General features: G+C 39.1%; 2 long non-coding RNA genes across 4 annotated transcripts; one reads left to right on the forward strand and one right to left on the reverse strand.

Annotated features, from left to right (window-relative positions):
- Positions 1–2,366: 2,366 nt before the first annotated feature.
- LOC145431368 (uncharacterized) lies at positions 2,367–11,332 on the forward strand. 3 transcript variants are annotated; one of them, XR_013911669.1, is made up of 8 exons: positions 2,367–4,091; positions 4,629–4,790; positions 5,043–5,151; positions 5,257–5,376; positions 5,519–5,680; positions 9,561–9,674; positions 10,392–10,549; positions 10,977–11,332. It is a non-coding gene; the product is annotated as an uncharacterized LOC145431368 (long non-coding RNA). The 3 variants fall into 3 exon arrangements; XR_013911671.1 differs by having other exon boundaries at positions 9,561–9,667; XR_013911670.1 differs by having other exon boundaries at positions 5,043–5,081.
- On the reverse strand, positions 6,496–8,268 carry LOC145431622 (uncharacterized). Its single transcript, XR_013911961.1, has 2 exons — positions 7,931–8,268; positions 6,496–6,977 (listed from the first exon to the last, which is right to left on the reverse strand). It is a non-coding gene; the product is annotated as an uncharacterized LOC145431622 (long non-coding RNA).
- Positions 11,333–11,461: the final 129 nt, after the last annotated feature.

Consider the following 11,461-nt stretch of genomic DNA (forward strand, 5'->3'; position numbering starts at 1 on the left):
TCTTCTATCAAAAGTTACAGCTATTTATATGAAGTTGTACAAAACGCTTTCTTTCGCCAAGACAGTGCGTTTCTCACTGTTACATGCATTTGAATGGGGAACTCGCCCGAAACAAAGTATAGGTTTTCATTATGTGTATAACTTGGAAATCTTAGCTCACACAGCTGCAAAATCTGTTTGCCCAGCACGGGGATATTGAATTATATAAGATAAAACCATAAATACATAAATCTGAGCCTTCTATCAAAAGTTACAGCTGTCTTCATGAAGTTGTACAAAAACACTTTATTTCGCCGAGACAGTGCGTTTCTGACTATTACATGCATTTGAATGCAGTTCTCGCACGAAACAAAGTATAGGTTTTCATTATGTGAATAACCCGAAAATCTTAGCTCAAACCTGTTTGCTCAACACGGGGATACTGAATATTATAAGATAAAGCCATAACTACGTAAATCTGAATCTTCTATCAAAAGTTACAGCTAACTTCATGAAGTTGTACAAAAAGGCTTTATTTTGCAAAGATAGTGCTTTTCTGACTATTACATGCGAGACATGTGTCTCTTTACTGTGTTTAAGACACTTTACAGGTCCCTCCCCTAATGAAGAGTAGTGAGCAGCTGATTGGATCATGGAACAGGTGACCACGTTCAAAAAGCCGCTCTGACAGCTCCAGAGGGGAGAGAGAGAGAGAGTGTGTGCAACGAGCGTTTCTCACTGTTACATGCATTTGATTGGAGTTGTCGCACGAAACAAAGCATAGGTATTCATTTTGTGAATAACTTGAAAATCTTAGATCAAACAGCTGCAAAACCTGTTTGCTCAACACGGGGATATCGAACTTTATAAGACAAAGCCATAAATATGTTTATATGCGTCTTCTATCAAAAGTTACAGCTGTCTTGAATGAAAGCATTATAGCAGCTTACCTCGATCATGTGGTAGAACAGACACATGGGCCACCTACGTGTCCTTCTATGGCAGGAGTAGTTGCCACAAACCTGCAAAACAAAAAGAAATGATCAGGTGACATGAACAGATTTATACAGCCATAAGCAAGAGATTCTTCCTGCCTGTGGGCGTCAAACTGGACCCCCCCCCCCCCCCCCTCCTTACTGTAACTATCAAAACTATCATAGTCTAAAACTATCATCTCATATCAAAACTATTATAATCACATTATGACTTTATCAGTTATAACAATGAGAAACGGTAAACAATTTGGCAAATAATACTTATAATTTAAAAATAAATAAAATAATAATAAATAATAATAAAAAATAATAATAAAATGAAAATAAATACTTATAATTGTGCTTACCTGGTCCAAATGATCCACAGTCCCTTTGCATTTGTTATAATCCAGGATGATGTGGGGCTTTCTCTTCCCAGAGTCCTGGACTTGTAGCTCACGGTGCCTGGTGCTCAATAAGACAACCTTTTTTCTTTGCTTGGGGATGTAGGAAACCACAGCCTTGCCCCCCCCCCCCCCCCCCCCCCCCCCCCCCTGTAGCGACCTGGACGGGAGAGACGATCATCGAATCTTACTGCCCGATTAATTTGCTCAAATCTTTTTTTTTTTTTTGACATGGTAGCATGAAACAGAAGAGCCCTGTCTCCCCATTTCACAGGCTTGTTGTCGTTTCATGTTGAGACCTGTACAGGCCAGCCAGCATCACAAGCCCCATGTAAGCCTGCAACTCCTCATCTATGTCCTTCCAGTCTTTTACTGACCTGTTGCCCCTGCAGGTTGGTGAAATGCAGGATTAGCTGCATAATGTCCTCTGCAAAAAAAAAGATGGAAAGTGCTCACAGGGCTGCTGATCCTATACGAATTGCATAATGGGTTGGTCCTGGGGTTAAAATGGGGGGAGGAAAAAATGGCAGGACCTCTTCGTGTGTGGGTTGCCACATGATTTCTCCATTTTTAGATCTCCACTGGCCATCCTCCAGTCTTGTCTCTTCCTCCTGCTCTTCTTCCTCCTTCTCCTTCTCCTCCTCCGCACATGAGCTGCAAAGCTCCTTGGTGCCTGGCAAAAATTCTTCTTCGCTGTCAGAAGTATCTCCACTGCTTGTGGAGAGTGCAAAACTGCAGCAACAGCCTCCTCTAAACTGAGTGCACGCTTCATTGTGTCTGTGCAGAAATGACCACTCAGACCAGGCTGCAAAGTATTCTCATAGACTTCAAAGGTGCACCTGAATAAACATGCTATACCATACATCCAATAAGAGAGAGGAGGCACACTCTTGATCAAGAAAAAACATAAGCGCAGGCCTTTGATCTCTTCCCCCCCCCCTCTCTTTCTCTCTCTCTCTCTCTCTCTCTCTCTCTCTCTCTCTCTCTCTCTCTCTCACACACACACACACACACACATGCACATACATACATACACAATACCATTTTATGGTGGTTAGCTGTTTTATTGTCATGCATTTTACAAGGTAAGATAACCATGTCCTGCATTCAAAACCACTGAAAATGTCTATGGTGGTGCTGTGCCTAATATTGTGCTGGTGTATGCTGGGTAATCGCACAGCTAGCGACTGGGTGACTTTATTCACCCGCTTCGGCTGTTATCAGTCCATATCCCCTAGATATGGACCATCTCCTGCTAGATTGTTCAGAAGGTTGTTATCATCCATCCAGATGGAGGATCACTAACAGGAGCGTGGGAAGACTCCAGAATCCACTCTGGCTGCAATGTGTGTACAGGTAAGACCGTTTAAACGGACAGCATTTATAGAATGACTATTAAAAGTCAGACCAGCGAGTGTCAATAATGTTAATGTGGTTATGTTAGTAATACACCGAGTGCTAATATAACAGCTTTAAGATGCATTTGTAGATGTTATTACGTGTTTTACCGTCTTTATGGTGCTAGCTTAAAGTTACGGTGTAAACGTTAGCTTATATTGGAGTAAAGCTGTTACTGTTTAAATGATGTTAGCACAGAAATATTAGCTTCTGTCATGACTGACGAAGTTACTAGTTAATAAAGTTTCCAGTAAAGTGTTTAATCGCAGCCACAGACTGACAGCAAATATCTCGATTAGCTTCAGTGCATCTGTAATAAATATGTGCAAGTTTCAGTGCTTCGTTTAAACTGTATGATACTTATACTGACCCAGGGTCAGTGTAAAATACAATCCTAGCTGTGTGAACAAAGCCTGGCTCCTTTAATCCTGCATGAAAAACCTCAGGATGCAGGCTATTATTACTCTTTCCTGCTGGCACACCTGTCGCACCTGAGAGTCAGCTAGAAACTTACAGTGACGTGGACATCATGCAAAGACTGCCAGACTCTGTAATACTGCAAATGATCAGTGACTCAAGTTAACACTAAACTTTAAACGGTACCTCTGTGTCTCTGTGTGCTGAACATTTAGGATTGAGTCAGGCTGCATCTGTGTTAGTCCTCTGACAGACTGGTGACCTGTCCAGGTGTGCTCTACCTATGACTACTGGGACAGGCTCTAGCTCCTGTAATAGAAATTTTATGTTATTCTCATTTAAAGCATTTAAGTGCTTATGCATATGCTTAGTTGTGACACTGTTATAGACTGTTCAATGAAAGTTTCTAAAACTAGATGAACTTACTTCAGCAGTTTGAGAAAACAACTCCCTTTACAGGTGCTGATAACGTCAAGGGCACAAAACAGCATAACCATTGATCCGTTAGGTTTCATAGCGAGACACGTGAAGTGGCAGAGCTGACATGACTGAACTGTGATGTTTGATGTGTGTTTGCTCTCCTGTGCACAGTAATAAATAGCATGATCACAGCTCTTTCTGTGTTGCAGACTTTATTTAAAAAATTCCATGACATCTACTATAACTGAACCAACCTGGTGCTCTTCATTTATGGAGGCTGTTGAGTCTGAATGTTGGATGTTGTGTATCTCGTGTTCTCTGGGCTTTGTTGTCCTCAGTCTTTTTGCAGGATCAGAAAACAAAACCGGGAGGCGCGTAAATGTTTCTTCTCCATGATGTTTCTTCAAATGTTTCTTCTGGATGATGATATGACCGTGACACGGGATGCCACCTTTGGTCTTGTGACGAAGCAAAGCTCAGGAAGAAGTGTGATTAAATGGTACCCACATGTTGAGAAGGATGTACAGGGCACCTGCAGCCAAATCCAAGCTTCAGCTTAGTTGTAGTTGCAGAATGCTATAGGACTGAGACATCTAAGGCATCAAATGTTTGATTAAATGGATGAAAAAGAGAAGTTTTTTCCCTATAATTATCACTTCTTAAAATCTGTAGCAACTTCAAGTCTGTCAGCATGCTGAGCATGCTCAGAATGTGACAATATATTTTTGTTCAATATTTAATTTCTTTCAGTTGCAATTGTTAAATGAAAAAATATATATTCTTATAATTTAGCAAACGAATTTATCAAAAAAAAAATACATATATCTGTATTAGTTTTAGTAAATTAATTTGACACCTGTATTGAAAATACCATATTGTATTCATACAGAATCAGTATGGTATCATTGTTTGTCTGTTCACTGATTGTTGAAGCTAAGAGCTACTTTGATCTGTTTAGATCTAAAGTATCCAAAGTTGAGTTCTAATGTTTCTTCACCCCTGTGTGTGTGATATGTGATTTCCTACATGCTGGCAGAGCAGAGCAGCAGTTTGTGCTCACAGATGGTGACAGTGTGGAGAGACGGTGGTATTTCCTCAGAAGAACCAGCAGAGTCACAAAGGACACCAGTCGATCTCACCACCTTGACTTGCTGACTGATGTTCGTCTGCACTGCACAGAGGAAATCAACTGACCGAGGTTTGTCCAGTGACGTGTTATGAAATGTATATTTGTTTTATGCTTACAGATATGTTTTTCTTGACAGAGGCTCTGCAGAGGTTAGACAAAGCAGAGAAAACATGTGCTTTACATTTTACTGTGATTTATTGAGATATTTGTTGCCTGATGTTCAGCAGGAATGGAGAAATAGAATCAAAGGGAGATGTTTTTCCTGTTTTTGTAATGATGTAAGTAAATCTTCAATATTATTTATTTGCTTGGTTATATTAGGAGCGTTTCTGAGTGAGGGGGAGAGGAGTCATCATCCAGGTAAAGTGACGTGGATCAGTGGATACACTTGTCTCCCCTTTAAAGGAGACGATCCAAGTCATCCTTAAATGTTAGTGCTTTCAAATACACAAACATTTTTAAAGGACAAAAATGAACATCCAACTTTGACTGTAATACAAAATAAATCTTTGCATGTGTGTTTTCAAACTCTCAGATGGGCAGTATATCAGTCTTGGACTGTCTAACCTGCCGGAGCAGCACTGAATGACCACCGCACGAGCATGTTCCTGCAACATTCAGCATCTGATCCTTCATCTGTGTGCTTCTGCTTTTGGTAAGTAGAGTTACCCAACTCCAGTAACTCTAAACACATGCCATCCATTTCTAACGGCCTGGTTACTTCCTGTCAGTTACTTTAGAAACCATGTGGTCACCTGACCTAACACTGTTTCTTCTTCTTCCCCTTAATGTTGAAGTGTCAAATGTCAAACAGCTGGAGAGGAAACTACACCAGTGTACTGGGATGTTTCAGCAACACGTGCCAGATGCTGTTCCTTCATGGTGACATCACCAGAGACAGTCCCGCCCACCTCAGGACCCATTGATTATGATGATCTGATCCATCAAACCCCCAGCAGGTGAACTTTATTCATGACATAACACCGCAACAATGTAAAAAATTAAACAGCAACAGTCTAAATGTAAAGTGCATTCTAAAGTCCTCTTCAATAAATTGTATGCAAAGAGTCATTCAGGTCACTACAGAACCCAGAGTCTTCATCATTAAATCTCTGGTTGCTTCATTTTTTCTATCCGATATCAGATATTTTAAAGGTTAGCTTAGGTAAAGTTCCATTCTCATGGTGAGGCAAAGTGCTTTATGTGTGTGTGTGCGTGTGTCATGAACGGCTATAAAAGGCCTATAATTAAAGAACAAAGTGGGGTTTGAGTTCGAGTTGCGGCAGACTGTCACTACTTGTAAATGGAACGCAGCCTTCCTACGGCGGACAGCTAATAACAGGAATCGGACGCGGTCCAGCCAAGTCCACAGCAACCACCATAGCAACCGCCTAGCATGACCTTAAAAACATATTCTGTCTTCATAACTATCAAAATCGTGAAATGATTTGCAAAGTGTGAAAGTGTTACAGCTGCAGAGAGCTATGGCGGTATCTATGGAAGCTGTTTACATAGCTAATAATATACGATGTAACCATGGAGACAGTCAGTCACTTGAGCTAGCGGTGCATGTTTACTACAGTGAATAAGGTGATTGAGTGCACAGCGTCCACACTCTGCAGGGGATAAAGACATTACTTCAATATTATTTTATATTGATATATATTTGCCTTCTGTTGACCATCACCTCAGGTTCACCATTATAGTTTCAGCATACAAATGCACACTGTCTAAACACATTCAAAAACTCATGTCTCAGAGATAAGCACAGCTGTTCATGTTTGTCATTAGAGTTTTATTTGTAAGAAAATTATGAACTTCATATTGTGCATTAAATAAAAGAACATTTCACAACTCTGAGTCAACAGAAACAGGTAACAGAAATGTCTCTAATGTGTACAGTGTAGTGTAAGCATTAAAAGATCATAAAGGAAAAACTAACATTTATGTGAAACTAATTGTAATAAAAAATGAGCAGGTGCTTTATAGATTTAAAAGAAAGAATCTGAAAACAACACTTTTTTGGTCTAAGTGATCAAAGTAGAAAACAGAACTGATGTTCAAGAACAAACCGTAGCTGCACTAATATTACACATCTCGATCGTTGTACTGAACAGACATGTTGCTTTTAAAACCACATGCAGTGTGTGACCATGACTGTTCACTGAGACCATGAACGCCACTTCGCTGAAGCATTCTTCTTCTTCTTCTTGCCATTAAATTGGAAGCAGAAGCAGCACGAGCTGATTTGATCTACTGAAAGGAAAAAGCAGAACATCTGAGTTGAAACCAGTCAGCTGAAATCATTAAGACAGGAACAAATTCAATGCAGTGTCTCAAGTGGCTTAGCCTGTTACAACTGTTGATACAAGCTAAATACGGTTAACACACAGTGTCAGGGAGCTCCAGTGTGGGAACTAGTGGCTTTAGGTTTGTAGTCATTTAACTTTCATCCATTCATTCATTTAATTCAGGAGGAAGAAATGCCAGGTTGGTGCAGGCTGGTTACATGCATTTGGTCCCATGCTGTCTTTAATTAAATGACTTGGTTCATTTTATGGCTGGGCTGTATGTGGGGTTATATCAGGTTATTTGGGCAGGAGTACCTGTCCCCTGTTAGACTTAGAAAGTTTCTCCATAAGTAGAGTTTCTAACTCTTCTAGCACATCTGTGGCTGACAGCTTTTTGGTGGCTCTTTTTACCCCACACTGGTTGTGAGTGTGTAAATAGCCCCACTAGTTATTTTGGGTTGCAGTTAACTAGGGAGGAAGGGGTGGGTATGCCATGATTAGGTGAATAACAATTATATGTGATACATAAATTTCACAATGCATGCATATATCTCTATCAATTAAACCTGGCCTGAGGGCTGCCATTTTTTACATTCAGTTATTTATCTTAGAAATGTTGGAACTAAATAATGAATGTGTTACAGTTAAAGTGAAACACTGGTCAGTGTAAATGGCTCATTGGGACACAGAAACCTTTAAATTAAACCTGATATCTAGTGTCAAACAATATCAAAGCTGTAAAAGATGTTTACATTCAGAATTTATAAAACTATGATTGTAAATAAATTCAAACAAGTGAGCTTTTCTCTTTGTGCTGAATATCAACACTGTGGTTTCTTAGACTGTAAGCTTTACTTTAGTGCAACCAGTTGCAGAAGCTGCCACTCCAAATGTCTTTTGATAACAAGAAAAAAATACCTTTTCAGTACACGGCCTGAAGTTCTTCTCCGACATCTTCTGCAATCGGCTTTGTCTGCTGGTTTGAAGACAATAAACCACAAAAAAGATGATTTAGTCACTTTGTCTGTGTCATGCAGCTCGAATGTGTCGTGTAACGATGTTGAATAGCCGTCGTTATCCCTCTGCTTTGAGCCTTTTATCAAAAGTTACAGCTAACTTCATGAAGTTGTACAAAAAGGCTTCATTTCGCCGAGACAGTGCGTTTCTGACTATTACATGCATTTGAATGGAGTTCTTGCACGAAACAAAGTATAAGTTTTCATTATGTGAATAACTTGTATTTTACACTGACCCTGGGTCAGTATCAACTTCATGAAGACAGCTGTAACTTTTGATAGAGGACTCACACACAAACATATTTATGGCTTTGCCTTATAGAATTCAGCATCTCCGTGCTGAGGAAATAGGTTTTGCAGCTGTTTGAGCTAAGATTTTCAAGTTATTCACAAATTGAAAACCTATACTTTGTGTCGGGCGAGAACTCCATTCAAATGCATGTAATAGCGAGAAACGCACTAACGTGGTGAAATAAAGCGTTTTTCCATAAACTTCATAAAGACAGCTGTAAATTTTGAGAGAAGACTCACACACACATTGGGGGGATATTGAAGTCTATAAGATAAAGCCATGAATATGTTTGTCTGAGTCTTCTATCAAAAGTTACAGCAAGCTCTATGAAGTTGATGAGAAACGCTTTACTTCGCCAAGACAGTGCGTTTCTCACTGTTACATGCATTTGAATTTAGTTCTTGCCCGACACAAAGTATAGGTTTTAATTTGTGAATAACTTGAAAATCTTAGCTCAAACAGCTGCAAAACCTATTTCCTGAGCACTGAGATGCTGAATTCTATAAGGCAAAGCCATAAATATGTGTGTGTGATTCTTCTATCAACAGTTACAGCTGTCTTCTTGAAGTTGATACTGACCCAGGGTCAGTGTAAAATACAATCCTAGCTGTGTGAACAAAGCTTGGCTCCTTTAATCCTGCATGACAAACCTCAGGATGCAGGTTATTATTACTCTTTCCTGCTGGCACACCTGAGAGTCAGCTAGAAACTTACAGTGACGTGGACATCATGCAAAGACTGCCAGACTCTGTAATACTGTGAATGATCAGTGACTCAAGTTAACACTAAACTTTAAACAGTACCTCTGTGTCTCTGTGTGCTGAACATTTAGGACTGAGTCTGCATTGACTTTATTTATTGAGACTTTAATGTGCTAAAAGCAGGTTGAAGACAGCTCAGAAACATTTGAAGATTAAAATTTAGCATTATGGCTGCTGGTGGTTTGTAAAGCCTATACTCAGCTGTAGTTTTTGTTACTAATTTATGTTTGTTGTTGTTTAACACAGATTTCAGAAGAGCAAATATGCTTAATAGTTTAACTAGATTTCATTTGTCAGTGTGGGACTGCTGAGTCACCTGAAGAACTCATTTCATTCATTCTCCACATGATGTTCATATACAGAAATGTTTCACAGGAACTGGTTCCTCCCAAACTGTGAACTAGTGTGTTTCCATAGATTATCTCTGTATGAATGTACTTTTAAATGAAGGCAAGTGTTTGTCCTTTTTTGTTCCTCAGTTACAGTACGTGATATCTTGATATCAGGCGGTCAACACTGGGGGAAGACAAGAAGCAGACGTACTTCCAAGAGGGAGCTGCAGTGAGGACACAGCCAGGTCACTGAGGTCAGAGGTCAGAATCTGAAACAGCTCAGGTTTATATTTTAGGGGTTATAAAAAATCAAAATGTATTTATGAAGAAACCTTTAAATAATAGTCATAATTATGATTATTATAAGAAATATCAAACATTTAAGTGGATTTTCTGTTACACATATTGTATTATCCCTGCAATAAACTGGCAGCCTGTCTTTGTCCTGTATCAGCTGGGATAGGCTTCATCCTCCCGCAACCCTGAATTGGATACATTGTATGTAATCTGATCATTTACAAACTCAAGGTATCTAATCAAAATGTAAGTAATAATTATAAAATGGGAAAGCAGAAATAAGTGTGACATAAATGTAAATGTGTTAGCTGACATAGAGGACAGCTACATGTAGTCTGAAAAACCTTTGTTGTCAAGTTTGCAGGTATATCAGCACGAGACATTCTTACATAGAAGAGTCTGTTAAAGTCTCTAACTCAGCGAAGCATTATTGGTCCCGTCTGTTTGGATAAATATAGTAAGTTGATGTTTGTCCATTTATTGACACATTTTCTTAAGTGCTTATCCAGTTCAGGATCACAGTGGAGCTGCAGCTGGATATGTTCATTAAATAAACCTTACAAAAGTTAACAATAAACCTGCATCCATGTACGTTGTTGTCCACAGGATAAGAAAATCAAACTGGAACACTGTGGAACATGTTAATAAATGTTTGTGTGTTTATGCCTGTGTCTTTCACAGGAGGCGCTGGAAGGTTTCCCTAATAGTTCCTGGTGAATCAAAGTAGAACCATAAAGGTTGCTGGATTGCATGATGGCCTTACCCCTGAGCAGTCATCCTGTTAAAGGAGGAACCAGTTAGAAGCTGTTTTCAAAGTAGCTGAGCAGATTTCATCTCAAGTAAGCGATTAACTGTTTGTTCATCTGTTCTGCCACTTAAAGAGCATTTAAGGACGTCTTTCGAGTGTCCAGCTGAATTAATTCTACTGGCTCTCATGGTCATTTGCTATTATAGACATATTTTTCATGTTCATCCAGCTATTTAGTAAATTCTATCTATTTAGTAATATCCGTCAGCTATAAAATGTAATATAGATATAAAAAATATCTAAATATCTCCTGCACTTTTTATTTTAATGATGTAAGTCTGTTATCGTGTTACATTAGCATTCCTCACATATCAATGAGATGCTGTACAGTACAATCCTACTGACGCAGCAGAGGGATAACGACGGCTATTCAACATCGTTACACGACACATTCGAGCTGCATGACACAGACAAAGTGACTAAATCATCTTTTTTATGGTTTATTGTCTTCAAACCAGCAGACAAAGCCGATTGCAGAAGATTTCGGAGAAGAACTTCAGGCCGTGTACTGAAAAGGTATTTTTTTCTTGTTATCAAAAGACATTTGGAGTGGCAGCTTCTGCAACTGGTTGCACTAAAGTAAAGCTTACAGTCTAAGAAACCACAGTGTTGATATTCAGCACAAAGAGAAAAGCTCACTTGTTTGAATTTATTTACAATCATAGTTTTATAAATTCTGAATGTAAACATCTTTTACAGCTTTGATATTGTTTGACACTAGATATCAGGTTTAATTTAAAGGTTTCTGTGTCCCAATGAGCCATTTACACTGACCAGTGTTTCACTTTAACTGTAACACATTCATTATTTAGTTCCAACATTTCTAAGATAAATAACTGAATGTAAAAAATGGCAGCCCTCAGGCCAGGTTTAATTGATAGAGATATATGCATGCATTGTGAAATTTATGTATCACATATAATTGTTATTCACCTAATCATGG

Source organism: Astatotilapia calliptera, chromosome 10 (genome assembly GCF_964374335.1).
Source record: "Astatotilapia calliptera chromosome 10, fAstCal68.1, whole genome shotgun sequence".
Lineage (NCBI taxonomy): Eukaryota > Metazoa > Chordata > Actinopteri > Cichliformes > Cichlidae > Astatotilapia > Astatotilapia calliptera.